The sequence below is a fragment of the Argiope bruennichi genome, chromosome X2, assembly GCF_947563725.1.
Source record: "Argiope bruennichi chromosome X2, qqArgBrue1.1, whole genome shotgun sequence".
NCBI lineage: Eukaryota > Metazoa > Arthropoda > Arachnida > Araneae > Araneidae > Argiope > Argiope bruennichi.
Window position 1 is genome coordinate 77,460,578 of NC_079163.1, and position 16,094 is coordinate 77,476,671.

Consider the following 16,094-nt stretch of genomic DNA (forward strand, 5'->3'; position numbering starts at 1 on the left):
GGGCCACAAAAAATGTTCACCAATAAGTAAATCAGAAAAGTCGCGAATAAAATGTCAATTTAACAAAACCTTTCTATTCTTTTTGATTTTAATAATATGAGTTGTTTTCACCTTTCTAATATATTTGATGTCTTAACTTAAACCTCTTTTCTTACTTACTCTGAATGGGAGAAAATTTTATTTTATTATTTTATTAATCATGAATATTTTATGATTTTAAAAGATATATCTTTCAAATGCATGCCTTTTTTTTAATCTGATTCTAAATTTTGAATAAAGAACGACGAATTATATAATTTTGTCCCTAGTATTGAATTAAGTGGGTTAGAATGATCTTTTTAGATTTGAAGTTCTCTAATCGATTTTATATTTTTCTTTGCTTTCTAAGCTATTTCTCTTTGAAAAGGAAGAAAACGGTGTGAGCTTAACTCGTAAAAATAATGGACACTAAGAGAAATATAGAAACATATAGAGAAGTTTAGATTACGTACAGTAGGAGATTTTAAGAAGGAAAAGTAAATTGCTTTTATAGAATTCATTTATGAATTAATAATCAATTCAGCGAGATATGAGACAGCAACAGATGAATTTAAATTACGTTTTCATAAAATTCTATTCTATTTTAGAGATTTTAACCTTTTTTTTTATTTAACAAGATGCATAAAGAAATATTTATATTAAGAATAGTAAGACACTAATTTAATTAACTGAATTAATTTAATTAACACTAATTAAAAATAATTTAGATGACGGTAACAATTAATTACAACGATCAACCTATATTTAATGTTAAGTCTATTTTTTTAAATAAAATGATATGTGTGCTGTTTCGATACGACTTTAAAGAGACATGAAATATAGAGCAACAAACTAAAGGCGGAAGAATTGGCAGATTTGAGTCAGACAAATAAGTGTAAAAAAAAAAGTTTAATCACTGCTTCATTATTGCGCTAAATTGTAGAAAATAACTTTTTTTAAATTAGAAACCTTGCGATCAAAACAAAAATTAAAAAAGTGTGAGTGTCTATTATCTATATTATAAATATGCTGGAATTTTAATTGTATTCATAATATGTTTTAATTTATGTTGAAATCTTTAATGTTCTTTTGGTAATGAATATAACTTATTTCATGATCATATTTTTTCAGGTCCTCATGCTTTTATAATCCTTGCTTTGATCAAAATATTTCTGATAAAAAAGTAATTTTTTACATTTTTAATACACTAATACTTTTAAAAAAACCTTTTTAATTTTAAATATATTTCATAATTTTAATAATAAAAAAATCTTGTAACTAGCTTTCTTCAGATTCACTACAGGATGGAGCTTCTTGTTCTGAATCAAAACTGAAAAATTAAACATCTGTTTTATAAACTGATAAGTAAAATCTGAAAATATTAAAATAATTGCATCAAAGAAAACACTTTTTTTGTATAAAATTTCAGAGCCCTAGCCTATTAAAAAGTGACTGAAAACTCGATTGCAAAATGTTATTTTTACAGAACATATAAAAATTAAAAATAATAAAAATATATAAAAATAATTTTAACAACAAAATAAAAAGTTAGAAAATTTTGCATGTTTTTGCGAAAGATTTAATTTTTTATAAATATGAAGCAATAATAAGAATTATAAGCGTATTTTTCAAAACATATCTTATTTTTGCGCAACCACGGCAAGGATTCTGTCTCTGTAAACAACACTGCTCTACATCAACATGCAACTTTCTACAACTTCGTAGCCAGGGCGCCGATTATTCAACTCTAAAGTTGGCAAACGAGCCATTCCCTCCCCCTTCGCCCCAGAGTTGGGAGCTGGTTCATTTCATTGAGAAGCTCGCCCTAAAGAGGTCTCATTGTATCTTTGTTTTAAAGGGAGGAAGAGGAGAAAACTTTGTGACCCATGAGACTCCTTTTGGGAGGCAGCGTGTGAGGAGGGGGACGGAGGACTTTCGATTGGTTGAAAAAGCAATCTCCGGATAAAAGGGGCCTCATGGAGGCTGACGGGCAAGCCACCAGCTAGTTAGCATGTGAGTGTACGTGCCCAGCATGAACCATCGATCCTTCTGTTCACGAACTCCAGCAGCATCTTTTCAACTTTTAAAGCCCCTGCGCAGTTCGTGAAATTTTTGAGGGGGGACTTAGCTGGCGGCGGCCTCAGGAAATTCCAACCGTGGCTTACTCTTCACCCAGACCACTGCTTCAAGGATCCTACCTCTTTCCTCCCTTTTAATAAGGTAAGTTGGTTCTTTGGATTGTGGAATACTGCTGACTGCTGCCTCTTCCGTGTTATCAGGGTGGGTGGGCGATGTTTGGCAAGTTTTTATTGGTCTATGAGGATATGAGAAGTTTCGTGACGCAAGCTCTCTATATTAATACCCGATATCATGTGGCGCCTCGCTATTGGAGGCGCTACGGTGACAAATCAGAAGGGCGTCCGCTCTCTCGCGGTGAACGCCCCTTTTCAATATGGAATATGGACGCGGGATATTTCTGCTCCTTCAAACCGCACATGGAAAGGGCGGAAACATTTTGAGGGATGCGGTTCCCCATCCCCCCTCTCCAGAACTCCTCCGTTCAGAAACGCAAACTTAGAAAGGGGGGAAGTAATCGTCCGTCCAAAGTAGACGATTTCCCCCTTTTGGAAGAAGATAAAAATTCTAGATTTGAACCGATTTATTTTATTCCATTATTATTATTTTCTTCTGGTCAACAATGGATGGGAAGCTTATGTTAATGACCTTGAAAAAAAGATTTTATGAGATTGTAAGGAATTTTAGATTGGAGTATATCACGATATATGTTTTAATGTGTCTCTTATTAAAAAAAAACAACTATATTTATATATTTAACTTGGTTTAAAAGATAAAAAGAGCTTTCCTGACAGATTTATAAAATAGTTTCTAAAAAAATCTCGAGTAAAGAGAGATATTCTATAAATCACTCAACTAGTGCTATTAAAAAAATCAGTTAGTCAAAAAAATTGGATGAGAACATTTTTTATAGGAATTTATCTTTTTTTATCCAAGATCTAGTGATTATGAATTATCTATGGTGTTGCTACTATTGAATAAGAAAAATTTAAAAATTTAAGAAATAGTTTTTTCTAAAAAGACTGTTAGAAAGTGGCAAGGGCAACTTTTATTTTTTCTTAAAATGAACACAAATTTATGAAAGATGATAACATTTTTAAGCTAAGGAAAAACCATCAAAATGCAATAATGATAATAGATTCCACTTTTCAAGCAACCGAAAAGATGAATTTTGAATTTTTTATAAGTAATAAAAATACAATAAAAGTAAGAAATTCTACTAAGATGTATTTTTTTTTCAATTTTTGAGAAAAAATTCCTATCAAAGTAAACAAATTTAAAGCAGAGTTTTTCTAAAATTAATTCAGGAGAATGACATTTCTTTTTATTGCATTGAGTAATTCCATATTAAAGCGATTTTTAAATATATTTTATTTCTAAGTTTTTTTTGTTAATTTTATGTTATAATAAGTCATGAATGTTATATAGAAATATATTATATAACCATCGATGTTTAATACAAAGAAATTAATAATTATTTATCAGTTCATTGTAAAAAATTGAAAATTTATAAATAGTATTTAATGGAAAAAATTAAGAGTCTTTCTTTTAAAGTTTACATCTGTTCTAAATAAGTACTTTTATAAATGAATGTTTCATTTTATCTTCATGTAAACAAATATACCTTTTATTTAAATCTCAGTGAAAGAAATTCGAAACTTAATATGTGTTTGGAAAATACTTTGTAAAATATTTTTGTTGTTGAAACTTAACGGTATCATGATATATTAAATGAATATAAAATCCCTCCAAAATAAATGCCTCCCTACATAAAACAACACAGCATGATTTTTGATTCGATCGTATTTAGAAATTCCAATAATAAATATTTTTAATGTAAAGCAGAAACAGATTACATATGAATTTCCATCGTCAATTTATTTTTGTTCAAATATGAGTGATACAAACAATAATAAAATCGAATGCTTGATAACTTTTAAATCAGTTCTCTTAGATTATATCAAAGTACTTTTTAACTTAAAAAAATTAAACCAATCATATGCAATAAAAACAGATTTGATGCCTTATAAAAGATGAATATTAAAATTATTATGAAAGTGTGCTTAACATTATTTCAATCACCATATCATTCTACCAAATCAAAATAATCTTTAAAGAAAGGAAAGGGAGATAAGAAGAAATGATTCATCAATAAATATTAAAAACCTATAATTTTTCATGAATAGGAATTCAAGTAAAGAAACAGTATATATACATGCTCTTTGACTAAAAGAGATTTAAAATATTAAAAAAGTTTTACACGTAGACAGTTTTAAAAGATTAAATTCGTTTTTTCTTCATTTTTTTTTCTTCGCAATATATCTGAATTATCTGCTTACGAATGTTTTATTCTCTAGTTTAATAATGTTAATTTTTCTGTGCTTTTAAAATTTTTAAAACTATTACTATAGAAAATATTTCTAAATTATCTGTTTTATGAATGTTACTGAATACTTTCCCTTTATTTTTATATTAATGTGAACCTTTCAGTGCTTTCATAAATAAATTTCTGTTTACGTGTCTATTTTTTGATGCATTGCTCAAATTATAGAAATGATAAATTAGTAATGGTATTTTTTTTTTGCTGCTGTGCGATTATTGCCATTATATTATTTGGAACTTGTATTCATTAAAATATTTATTTTTTTTATAAAATTATTCATCTGATATTTATAAAATACTAATAAATAATTTTAACGGATTTATATAATTTTTTATATTAAATTTATTTTCCTTTCATAAATTTGGAATGCAATAGAATTTCTAATTTACAGTGTGTATTTTTTATTTTTTTCTATCCTTTCCTAGGTACTGAAAAGTTGATATTATACTAATTAATACTTGCAATCATGGTAATATTCTTATCTTATAATTAAAAAGACTATTAAATCACTTTAGAGTAAATGCACTTAGTTATTTGTATTAAATCTATTTTATGCTTATAAATTTTGAAAGTTTTAAATCTCTACTCCTTTCCAAAACAACGATAGTATTCCAAATAATGCTCTTAAAATAAATGGTTATAGCATTTAGTACATCACTAAATTTGTAACGATATTATTTCATAGTTATGTGTTTATATGTCGAAGTTTATTTTTCTTCCGTTAAATTAAAATGTTTTTCTCTTTTTTACGATCTGTTTAGCATATAATATCGATTGTACCTTTAAGATGTTGTAATAAGATTAGAAAGCTATTATCAGAGCAAGAAATATAGCTTAGCATTAGATGCCTCTTGAAACATATTAAAGTTAATGAAATGAAAAAATGAAAAAAAATAATTATATACTTTGCTTAATTATGAAATAAAATAATTGATGCTCATATACTATCTCTTATTTTGTAAAAGAGAGGTTTTGTGGCTCACTGTGAGAGAGATAGCTGTTAGTCGAAATTTCTAATTCTGTATGCTTTCAGTATAAAGTCTCAATCATGGATAAAATTTACGGTATATCTCTAACTTACATTTGTAATGAATGGAACATTTCATAAATTTAAATTACCAATATCAGAATATTATTATATAATTTAAATTTCGATATTCACAAAAGATAAAAGTTCAGTACATAGAAACTATTTTATATTCAAGTTCAAATACTTTTAAGAGCCTGTTTGGAGTCAATATAAGATATATTTGGATATGCAAGTCTTATAGTAGAGATTCTAGTAATTTTTAAAAATCTTACATGTAATCCATATCTGGTATTAATAATAGAGGTAATTTATTATTATCATCTTGTTTTATAAAAAAAATAGCAAAATTTTTACTTTTCGTGAGCGATTATTTAAAAATTTATCGTACTTTTTGTTGTGTATTAAAATAATTCATTATTAAATAAATATCGTTTTGTTTGATCCATTTATGCTTTGCCCTCTTATAATATAATAATACTTCTTTCGCTATACTTTTTTTACAAATTTAAGAAGCCACAATTCATGTTTTATATGATTTACAACAAATCAGAGCAAATTTTGCAGGAATTTGGTTTATAGTTTCAAACTGTGATAAGAAACTATCTGAATTTAAAATACCATATGAAGATAATTATTTAACATAAAGGAACTTGTTTCAAATATTAAACTACTTTTTTATAAATATGAAACTTTTATGGTTCTATATATGAATATATTTGATTGAATTGATTATAGAGAACTTCAAGATATGACAAATTACATTCAAGGTATTGATAAGAAATTAATGAAATGGCATTGAATATATGCTCATAATATGCTTTTAAGTAATGTTTCATGGAGTTTATTTGGATGTTTAGTAACTGTCCGTTCAGATCTTATTTACTTTGCATCTTTAATTAAAATTCTTTAATTAAAGATGCATCTTTAATTAAATCCTTTGTATCTTTAATTAAAATGCAATTTTAATTTTATATAAAATACAGGATTCCAACATCTCAGTTTTAAAGTTGTCGTTCTTTCCCCTCCAACGTAATTAATGCAGAATGCGAAGAAAAGTATTGAAGTAAGTATAATGAAATTTAATATTATATTGCTAACAAATTAAATTTATTATTATTAATAAAAACAGTCATCATAATAATTAATAGTTTTGCCATTATTCTACTGCTTTGGTAGGATTGTTTTTCTTAATTTATTTCTGTGTAGTTTTACTATTAAATGTTTTCGTATTTAAAATAATTATTCCACAAATCCGTAATAAAAATTGTTAATTTTATCGTCTGTTTTGAATAATTCAGAAAGATTTTCTTATTTAATTTAATTTTTAAGAAATATGCATTTTATGTCAACAAGAGATTAAAATGCATTAACCAGTAATAACAATAACCTAAATGAATCATTCTGTAAGATAAACTTAATTTTACTTATTGTTATTGCAAAACTTATAAAAAATTATTTCAGAAGACTGTAACAAATGAGTTTGTAAACTTTATTCATAAATAGGTATTTGAAAGAGAATTGCAGAAACCAAATAATTTTCCTAACTTCATTTGAAACAAGGTAGCAAATATTGGTAAACAATATTCTAAAAATCTGAAATCACATAATATGCATTTGTTGACAAAGACTTGGCTAGAGATGTTAGCTTGTGGTATTATTTGTCAGGGTTGCCCTGATCGATCAAATTTTTATAAAGCATCTTAAAAATACGAATTAACTACAAACGATACATTTAAGCTGATTGCTTTTTCCCCCTTGTTTACTTGAATAATCTTCATTGCAGATTGTCTGACATAAATTATTTTAGCTATCGGCATCTTGTATAAGGAAATGGGGAATGCTGCTCTGTTATGCATTCTTTATTGAAACTTCCAAGATCAAAAGGAATTGAACCTATCATTGATTACTCGAAACAATTAAGTTTGTAAAATAAATAAAATTGGAAACAGTTATTTTATCAGCATCAGATGCTTTCTGCTGAAATCAAACGTCGTACAAGATTACTATTTTATTCAATATAGCTATTTTATATTTCACAATTAAATTAAATTATCATCAAAGTTTACCTTGATGATAAGATGGGAAGAGCAACACTACGAATATTCTTTAAAAAAACTTTATAATAGAATGCTGGTGGAATGATGATCGACCCTACACAATTTTGTGAAGCTTTGCAGAAACACATTTGAATTTTCGTCCTAAATTATTCAATATCATTTGCATGATACAAGCACAGAAAGTTTAATTTGGAAGAACAATTTTTCAAGTGAATTTCTCAGCACGAGTTTCAGTGCTTTGCCTGTATTCCAATTTCAATCATCAGCATTCTTCGTGTGAGCATTTATTAAATTAGGTTTTTGATCGTGTTTATTCGACGCAACATTCACCCATCCACCCACTCCAGTGCTTCCCTCACCGAGATCAAATGCTCACAGTCCTGATTAGTTCTTGTGAAGCTCAAGCACGTCTTTCAATTAGCACAGCCGCCTATGAAAGTGAGAAAGTTAATTATAAGAGCCCATTAAAAGTTTCGCTGACCCGCCTCTCTCTGCTACTTGATCTAGTGGACTTCATACATCACAAGCAGAACGCCGTTTCTATAGAAACAGAGACAACTGGACAGTGCTCATTACGAATTAGGGGAGAGGGAAACACTGTGGTTCTTCGAAGAAAAAATGTCGCTAAACGACTCTGATTCTTTTATGAGAAAAGGAACAATTTATATTATATATTTTATGAGGATGACTTCGTACTCTGACACAAATATTAATTAAACTTGATATCTCCGTTTAATTTCGATTTGTTTTTAATATTTATTTTCAATCATCATTTAAATTAGACGAAGAAAATGGTTAGCTTAAATAGATTGTCAAATAATCCTTCATACCTTATAGTGCTATCTATAAAAAAACTATATTAATGTGTTTTTAAATTAAAAATTATAAGATATAATTTATATATTTAATCCTTTATTCATTATGATGATTAAGCATCTTATTTTCTAGTATTGTTCTGATTAATATTATATGATTATAATCACCTTGGATTACTAATTTTTTTATGCCATAACAGAATTCAAATATATAGTTGCAAATTTAACTCTTTCAAGCCTGATAGTTTATTTCATAAATTTCAAAGTGTTTAATACTTTGTTGTTCAGTTTTTAAACCACTTAAAGAAGAAGATATATTATTAAGCTTTTGAAATATATTTTCTTCATTAAGTGGTTCACAAATTAAAAATTAGTATTAAGTATTATTTAATTAAAATTTATATTTTGAAAAAAGTGGTCCAGGAAATGACCCACCATGTTTGAAAAAGTTAAGAAACTCGCAGTTTGTTTCTAAATTTAAAGCTAGTTAAAAAAAATAGTTTCTTCATTTCAATTAGACAAGAATTCTCTCCCCAGAGGTTTTATTCAAGAGTAAATTGAATATATTCAGTAGAAAAAAAATGTTTTAAAAAATGAATTAGTTTTTTTCCCCTTAGAATGAAGTATATTGAAAAAAATATGTCATAAATAACACCACATTGTAATGTATGGATTACATCATTTTTTTGTTTTTGTATAGTTTTAAACAATAAATATGTGCTGAAGAATTAAATTAAATTGTAAGGTTTAAGAAAAAGTTAATATATTTCATTTTCATTGGCTGAATCACAATTGTATAACTTCTGAAATATAAATGTGTAAATAAATATGTTAGAATATAAGATGGAAATTACATTGATAAAACTTAAGCTTTGGATAATTTTAAACAACATTTTCGATTTTCTTATTTTATTTTACTCAGTATAACACTACTTTGTCCTTTGAAATCTGTAATCCAAATAGTTTTTTTTTTACTTTGAACTTCTGATTCGATTGATAACATAAAATTACAGAAGACATTTACCATTGATATTCAGTTTCATTGATTAAAATTAACTAATTTGAATCTAAGACTACTTAAAATATATTTTATTTTAGGTATGTAATAACTTTATTCTTTCCCAATTTTTAATGCCTTATTTAATGCAGTGCACTGCACTCCGCTCTGTCAGGTGGAATTAGTAGTTGAAACTCCATTTGTTTTTTCCCCGCTAACATAAACTTATGACTGGATTGATAATACGGAATTAAAGAAGACAGTTACAATTAATATTCAATTTCGTTATCTAAGAATAACTTACTTGAGACTAAGTAAGTTTAAAAGGTCTTTTACTTAAACCTAAAAATGCTTATTCTCGGTGTACTAACCATTTTAAGACAGAATATCCAATAACAGTAAAAAGAAAAAGCAGTAATATTCTATGAAGAAGCTGTTAAGAATTACAGCGTTATACAAAAAGGAAGAAAAGTATCTAAACATTTAAGATGAAAGGAACATTACGTTCGAAAGTGAGACACAAGTAAAATAAATCAATTATTTTCCTAATTGGTCTTTTAAGTGCTTCAAAATTTAAAAAAGCCGGTGTCTTCCTGGAAGTGTGTGCGTTAAGCGAAATAAATAATTCTGCACGGAGGCAAATGTTCGCAAACATGTTTACAACCGCTTTTAAAGCGCAACCATCCTTCTCCTTAATAAGGGCTTTTTGAAAGATTGCAGTTCCGCCCCTCCTGGCTTAATTGATCGCAGTTAGCAAAACTCTTGGATTATGGGAGCACTTTTTCCAGCAAAGAAAAAGGATTTAAAAGCAACGAAAGATAGATTTTTGCGCGAATTTCTAACCGAACATAATTGCGGATTATATGCGGCTGTCAGAACAGGGGGAACTTTAAACCGAGATAAATGGGTTTGCTCTTCACAAATGCGCTAAGAGGTTTATTATGCTTCGGTAAGGCATTGATAGTTTTTAACAAATGAAGGAAAAAAAACCCACCCTCATCTGCACTGGGGTCTAAATCCCTGCTATAGCGTCATTAGTTCGTATAATATTCAGAACAAATTCTTTAAAAATATCGCAGTCCTTCAACGCTATCGGTTGTCGTTTATTTTCATTGAGGAACTTAAGTACCTCAGATAATCCTTCTTTAAGTGTATTGTCTGCTCTGCTCATTAAATATTCGCAGTTTCTCTTCGTGTGGAAGAAAGGAGTTTTTCTAGCTGGCCATCAAAATTTCCACTGGCGAAAATGAGCTATAGGTAAGTCGGTTAATGACTTCGACTGCAGATGGATACCATATTTCTTTTCGGTTAATGAATAAAGCGCTAATCGTGATATTTTCTCATTCGATTAATGGCTTTTTCCCAAACGACGCTAATTTATTTAAAGATGCGAACTTTAAACTTTCTGCAAATTTTATACTTCAGCATAAGAACAGCGAGCTTTTCCAATGATAGTAATATTTGAAATAATCAATATGGAAACACAACCCCATTATTTACTTTAACATTGCTGTTTCTTCAGTTTTCTTTATCTTTCTTTATTGTTACAACACTCGTCTTTCTAAGTTGAAGGAACCAATAATGTATTGTCTTTTTCAGTGATTTTTTTTCTTGGTTCAAATTCCGGTAAATTGTCATATTTAAAATAATCGATACGGAAATACCTCCTATATTATTTAAATCATTTTTTCCGTTTATAAGGATGAACTGTTATATTTTTGTACTAGCTTAATACATTTTATACTAGCTTTATACAATTTATACTAGCTTAATACATTTTATACTAGCTTAATACATTTTATACTAGCCTAATACATTTTATACTAGTTTAATACATTCAGTCAGTTTTTCTGGTTTCCGTGTGTGTGTGTGTATTTTGTTACATTCTGCCTATTCTTTGTAAGATAGTACGCATTCTAACTTCAGTTCAAAAAATTCAAAAATCTCAGTTCTGGCTTCGCCGTAATTAGTATTTACAAGTTTTTAGACAACTGTAATTCAGTTAATTGCCAGTAATAATAAAAACAATTTTTTAAAGAAAAATAACTTGGGTTTCAAATATAAAGAAGAGGAAAAGAAATTCACTCTGGAAACAAAATAAAGGTATAACAACCTCTTCTCTCATCTTTAAAATACGAAAGAAAAAATTTATTTGAAGACTTCACAGATTTTTTTTTCACTTTGGAACAAGACAGTGCCGGCGTCCTGGCATAAGAGTAGAGTGTCTTCCTCGTGATCTGGACTTCCTGGGTTCGAGTTCCGGTTCGGACATGGCTGTTCTTCTTCTATCTGTAATATGTGTGAATGTGCCCCTCTGTAAAAAAGAGTTGCGCAAGCGAATGTGACGCATGAAGTATTTAACGCGTACTCTTGGCCCTAGTTGGCGCTACTGAGAAAACAAGAGACGGTCGCTCGGCTTAGATAACTGTCGGTGGGCTTGTAAAGTGTTTCAGAAAATTTTGTCAATTAATTTGTTTGTGTAATTTTAGCACTATGTTCATGCATAATCTTAGATTTCGACAAGAACTATTTCAAGCGATGTCCTATCATAGAGCGAAAAATTGTTATTTAATGCACGTTTGAAAAGTTTGGGTTTGGAAGGGGAGGGGCAAAGATTTCTATGGCATAATTCAAGCAATCAAAGATTGGAAATACAATGTGGGTTAAAACATTAATGTTTTTGTCAGACATAATAATGGAAAAAGAAAACTAGTGCTTGTTTCGTGGCGTCCTGTAAAAATCATGTTTATCTATATTTTGTCAGTCATATGGTAAATAATTAAAAATAACAGAAGAAAATCTCAGAAGAAATCTGTTATATAATTCGCAACATATTCATTTAAATTGCTCGTCAAACAATATAATTAGGTAGGATCATTAGCACTGAGATAATTAAATTTTATATGCTTTTTGTATAATGGATTGGATGGCAGACCAAAAATTTATAAAGGAAATCATATAAAATAAAATATCTTTTTACAGAATTCGAGATACAATTTTTGAAATTCGATTAAAATGGATTAATTTGGAAGAGCCATAAAAAATGTATTATATAAATGCCTTGAAATATATTTCAGAAAATATCCTTAAGTATATTTCTTACCAAGGAACATAGAATATTCAGCTGCATTTTTGTAAAGATTATAATGCTCAATGATATATATTTTAATATGTTAGACATTTAGTTTCACCAGCAAGATCTTCAAATACATCTCACTCTCATGCTTTGTTATTTGTATATTTGCATTTTGTTTTGTTAACATAAAGCTGTGACCTATAGGTGTACAGTATATGACAGCATCAAATTAATCCTTCATGTTCTTTGATAATTGAGAATGAAAATTTTAATTTGATGCAAATGAGCTGAAAATATTACAAGATAAAATTAAATAATATTTTTAATAAGCAGCATGAGATAGTAAGCATAATTCTGTTCAATTTTAACATAAAAATAAACTTATAAGTCTTGTCTCCGTGTCTTCCTTATTGTTCCAGCAATAAAGAAAACAAGGTATAGAGCGATTCTTATTGGCCGTTTATCTAAATGAAATATTTAAAGAACTGACCCACTTGCAGATGGCAACAAATTAATTTTTTTTTCCGTATAAAAAGTGCCAGATTTATTATCTGTTCCACTAAAAGTTTATTTAAATTTCAAATCCCATCCTATGCAATCCCATCCTATGCCGAAATTTCGATCATTGCTTTTCAATTTGAAAAAAATAAATAAATAAAAATAAAGATAATTCACCTCAACCGTACCTTTCATGATATGTTTCACTCATGCATAACTAATGAAGGGCTTCGTTTTGAGTTTAGAACTTAAAATGAGTAACAATTCATTACAATTTCTACCGACCTTTTCCTAAATGGTTAAACAATGCTTTTAGCTTTGAGTGCATTTACCACTGTAGCAAACGACTGAGGGAAAAAATTCTGAAAATGAAAAAAGAACTCCTAGCGTTCTAGGAAATTTTAGAACACGGGAACCTATTAGAATACGAATAGGAGGTCCTTTCTCGTGGGACTTTTTGAATCCCCTGATCTAACCGTAAAATAGCAAAAGCAAAGAAAGGGGAAAGTATGGAGGAGGTGAGTTGGTGGGTGGGTTGACTGAAAAAAAAAACTCCAAAGGAAGACAAGCATTGAGTAAATTACAGGGCGATGTGCATAACTGAATAATTTCGGTTGCGGAAGCCGGTCTAAAAGTAGATGGAGAGAGAGAGAGAGAGAGTGGAAAAAAATGAGAGAAAGAGAGAGAAATTTTGTAAAAAGTAATGCAAGAGTCAAAAGAGGACATATAGAGGACCAAACAAAATGTGTAATGGTGTTTGGGAACTTCCGCTTGAGGGAGAACTGATGGACCCCCCACAAAAATGCGGGGCTCATCAGTGGGATTCGATGTATGAAGGAAGTTAAAATTATTTAAATAAAATATCAGCATTAAGGAAATAAGATATTGTAGGGCTCCTGATGACGTTCATACTTCCAGTAACTTTTTATTCCTTTTGGAAAAAAGAAACGTCAGTATCGTAAGTGCAATTTGAATTAGAAATTAATTCAGGGGTTTCTGATGGCAGAGAAGATTTAGGAAAGTAATGGAGAGATTTAAGTCATTTGAAAAGAAAAGAAATCAGTTTTGAATATAGATAAAGAGTCGGAGACGATGATGAAAATAAAAATATTTTTGCAGGCCCCTTTATATTAAGCATACACTATTCTGCTAAAATAAGAAAAGTTTTGTCCATTTAACCATAAATATCCACAACTTTTCCGATAATCGTCAGAATTGTAGTATCAGGGTCATGGAGTGTCATTCACACTATCTTTTAAAAATCTATTGAGATTTGTAAATTTAAAAAATGCATCGGCCCTTTTATTTACTGGCATACGAAGTATGCAAGGAGAAAGTATTATAATCATTAAAAAAAATCGAGCTTGAGATTTCTACGAATTTTCCCGTTTCAGATTACCTTGAATTCTAAAAACGCATTTATGGAATTACGTTGTCGGTCTTTGAGCACTGATATCTAAAAAAAGCTTTGAACTAGACGGATGAAATATCTTATATGGACTTAGCACAAAATTTATAGATTTTTTTTAAAATTTTGAATGAATTCATTCAGAGAAAGTCTATCTATCCGGTTATCAGGATACAACATAACACAATGACTGCAAAAAGAAAAGAAGTAGATAAATAAAATTTAGCAGAAAAATGTAAAATCTAAATTGTAGGTTTGCATTAAATTTTGAGTCAAATGTGTCGACGAGTTGATCTTTTGTCGGTTTGTATTTTCAAATGCATGTAAACATAATAATTCAAAAACTCAATGATTTAAATAAATGAAATTAGGTACATGACCTCGCTAATAAAAAATGTATCGGTGTGTCAAATTTTTTTTTTCAATCAGATATAAAAAAAAGCCTTCCAAAATACATATTTGATTTTTTGATACTTGAGTACTCAAAAAAAAAAAAAAGAGATCGATCACATGCTTTATTCACGCCAAAATTCGACATTTCGTAGCTATTGTTCGCTAAGGTCATGCAGTTATAACAAAGATACCAGTTTTTTTTATTATACTATGAAGCACACAGCTCTCACTTGCAGGATTATAAAAATAAAAATCTGAGCACTCGTCCTTGTCTAAGGCTCGCAATTTTATGCAAGACAGAAGGGAATAATATTTTTATTAGAGAGTATGCGAGATGTTGTCGGGGGGGGGGAGGATCACTCTCGCTGATTATTATTATTCCTACCACTACTTAGAAAATGTGAAGGAACATAATTTGAGGGTAATGGAGTCACATTCCTTCTAAAATTGGTAAATCATGCATAATGTGAATTTTGATTTGTGGAATAATTAATTTTTGAGAGACAAATTAGGTTGACACATGTAAAAATTTTAATTAAGCATTGAAATTATTGCCTTCCATTTTAAATAACTAAATAGGAAAAAAAATTTTAGTAAGAGAAAAAAATGTTTATTAAAAAAAGAGAAAACTGTCGTTAAATATTTAATTAATTTAATTCTTTTGTATTTATTAATTATTTGTATTGATTATGTTAATATTTATGCAATAGTTCCATTTTTCTGGGGTAGCAGTGGCCTAGTGGCAAGGTCCCGCTTACGGGATCTCAGGCTTCAAGTTCGAAAACTGATTTCAATAAAAATTGGTCATAAATATGGACTTTGTGGACCTCAAATCTGATGCTGTGTATCAAATATTCTTCTGCTAGTGGGGCACGGAAGGTTGGAGAAGAGGGCACCAACCCAGGCACCGTTTTCCTCCTGCTGAAATTTACGAGATGATAACCTTACGATATATTACTTATACGATATTACTTATAAACGATAACCTTACGATGCTTCGAAACTGGATATTAAAGCGAATAGACAAAATATCGTATAATAAGGTCGGGAACATGAGTACCGATTTTACAACATCCAAAACTGATTCTGAATTTAAACGCTTCTGTTGGTTATCATTTTTTTAATTACATTATTGTAACATATTAAAATGTAAACATATTAAAATTAACATATTAAAATGTTAAATGTAACATATTAAATGTATTAAATTTAAAGTAGCATATGAAATTTCTTGAAACCGATTATTTGTCCAATTATAAAAATTAATTTATAAATATGTTGTCACAGTACTTTGTTCCCCATCATCGTGAGAAAAATAGCAACCGTGTCTCAAAAACTTAAAA

At 28.9% G+C, this 16,094-nt stretch overlaps 1 long non-coding RNA gene across 1 annotated transcript in view; it reads left to right on the plus strand.

Annotated features, from left to right (window-relative positions):
- The first annotated feature begins 1,808 nt into the window (after positions 1-1,808).
- Positions 1,809-16,094, plus strand: part of LOC129960906 (uncharacterized) — a 98,759-nt gene continuing 84,473 nt past the window's right edge. The window contains exons 1-2 of the long non-coding RNA XR_008783720.1: positions 1,809-2,238; positions 6,491-6,570. This is a non-coding gene — a long non-coding RNA (uncharacterized LOC129960906). The remainder of the gene's footprint in view (positions 2,239-6,490; positions 6,571-16,094) is intronic.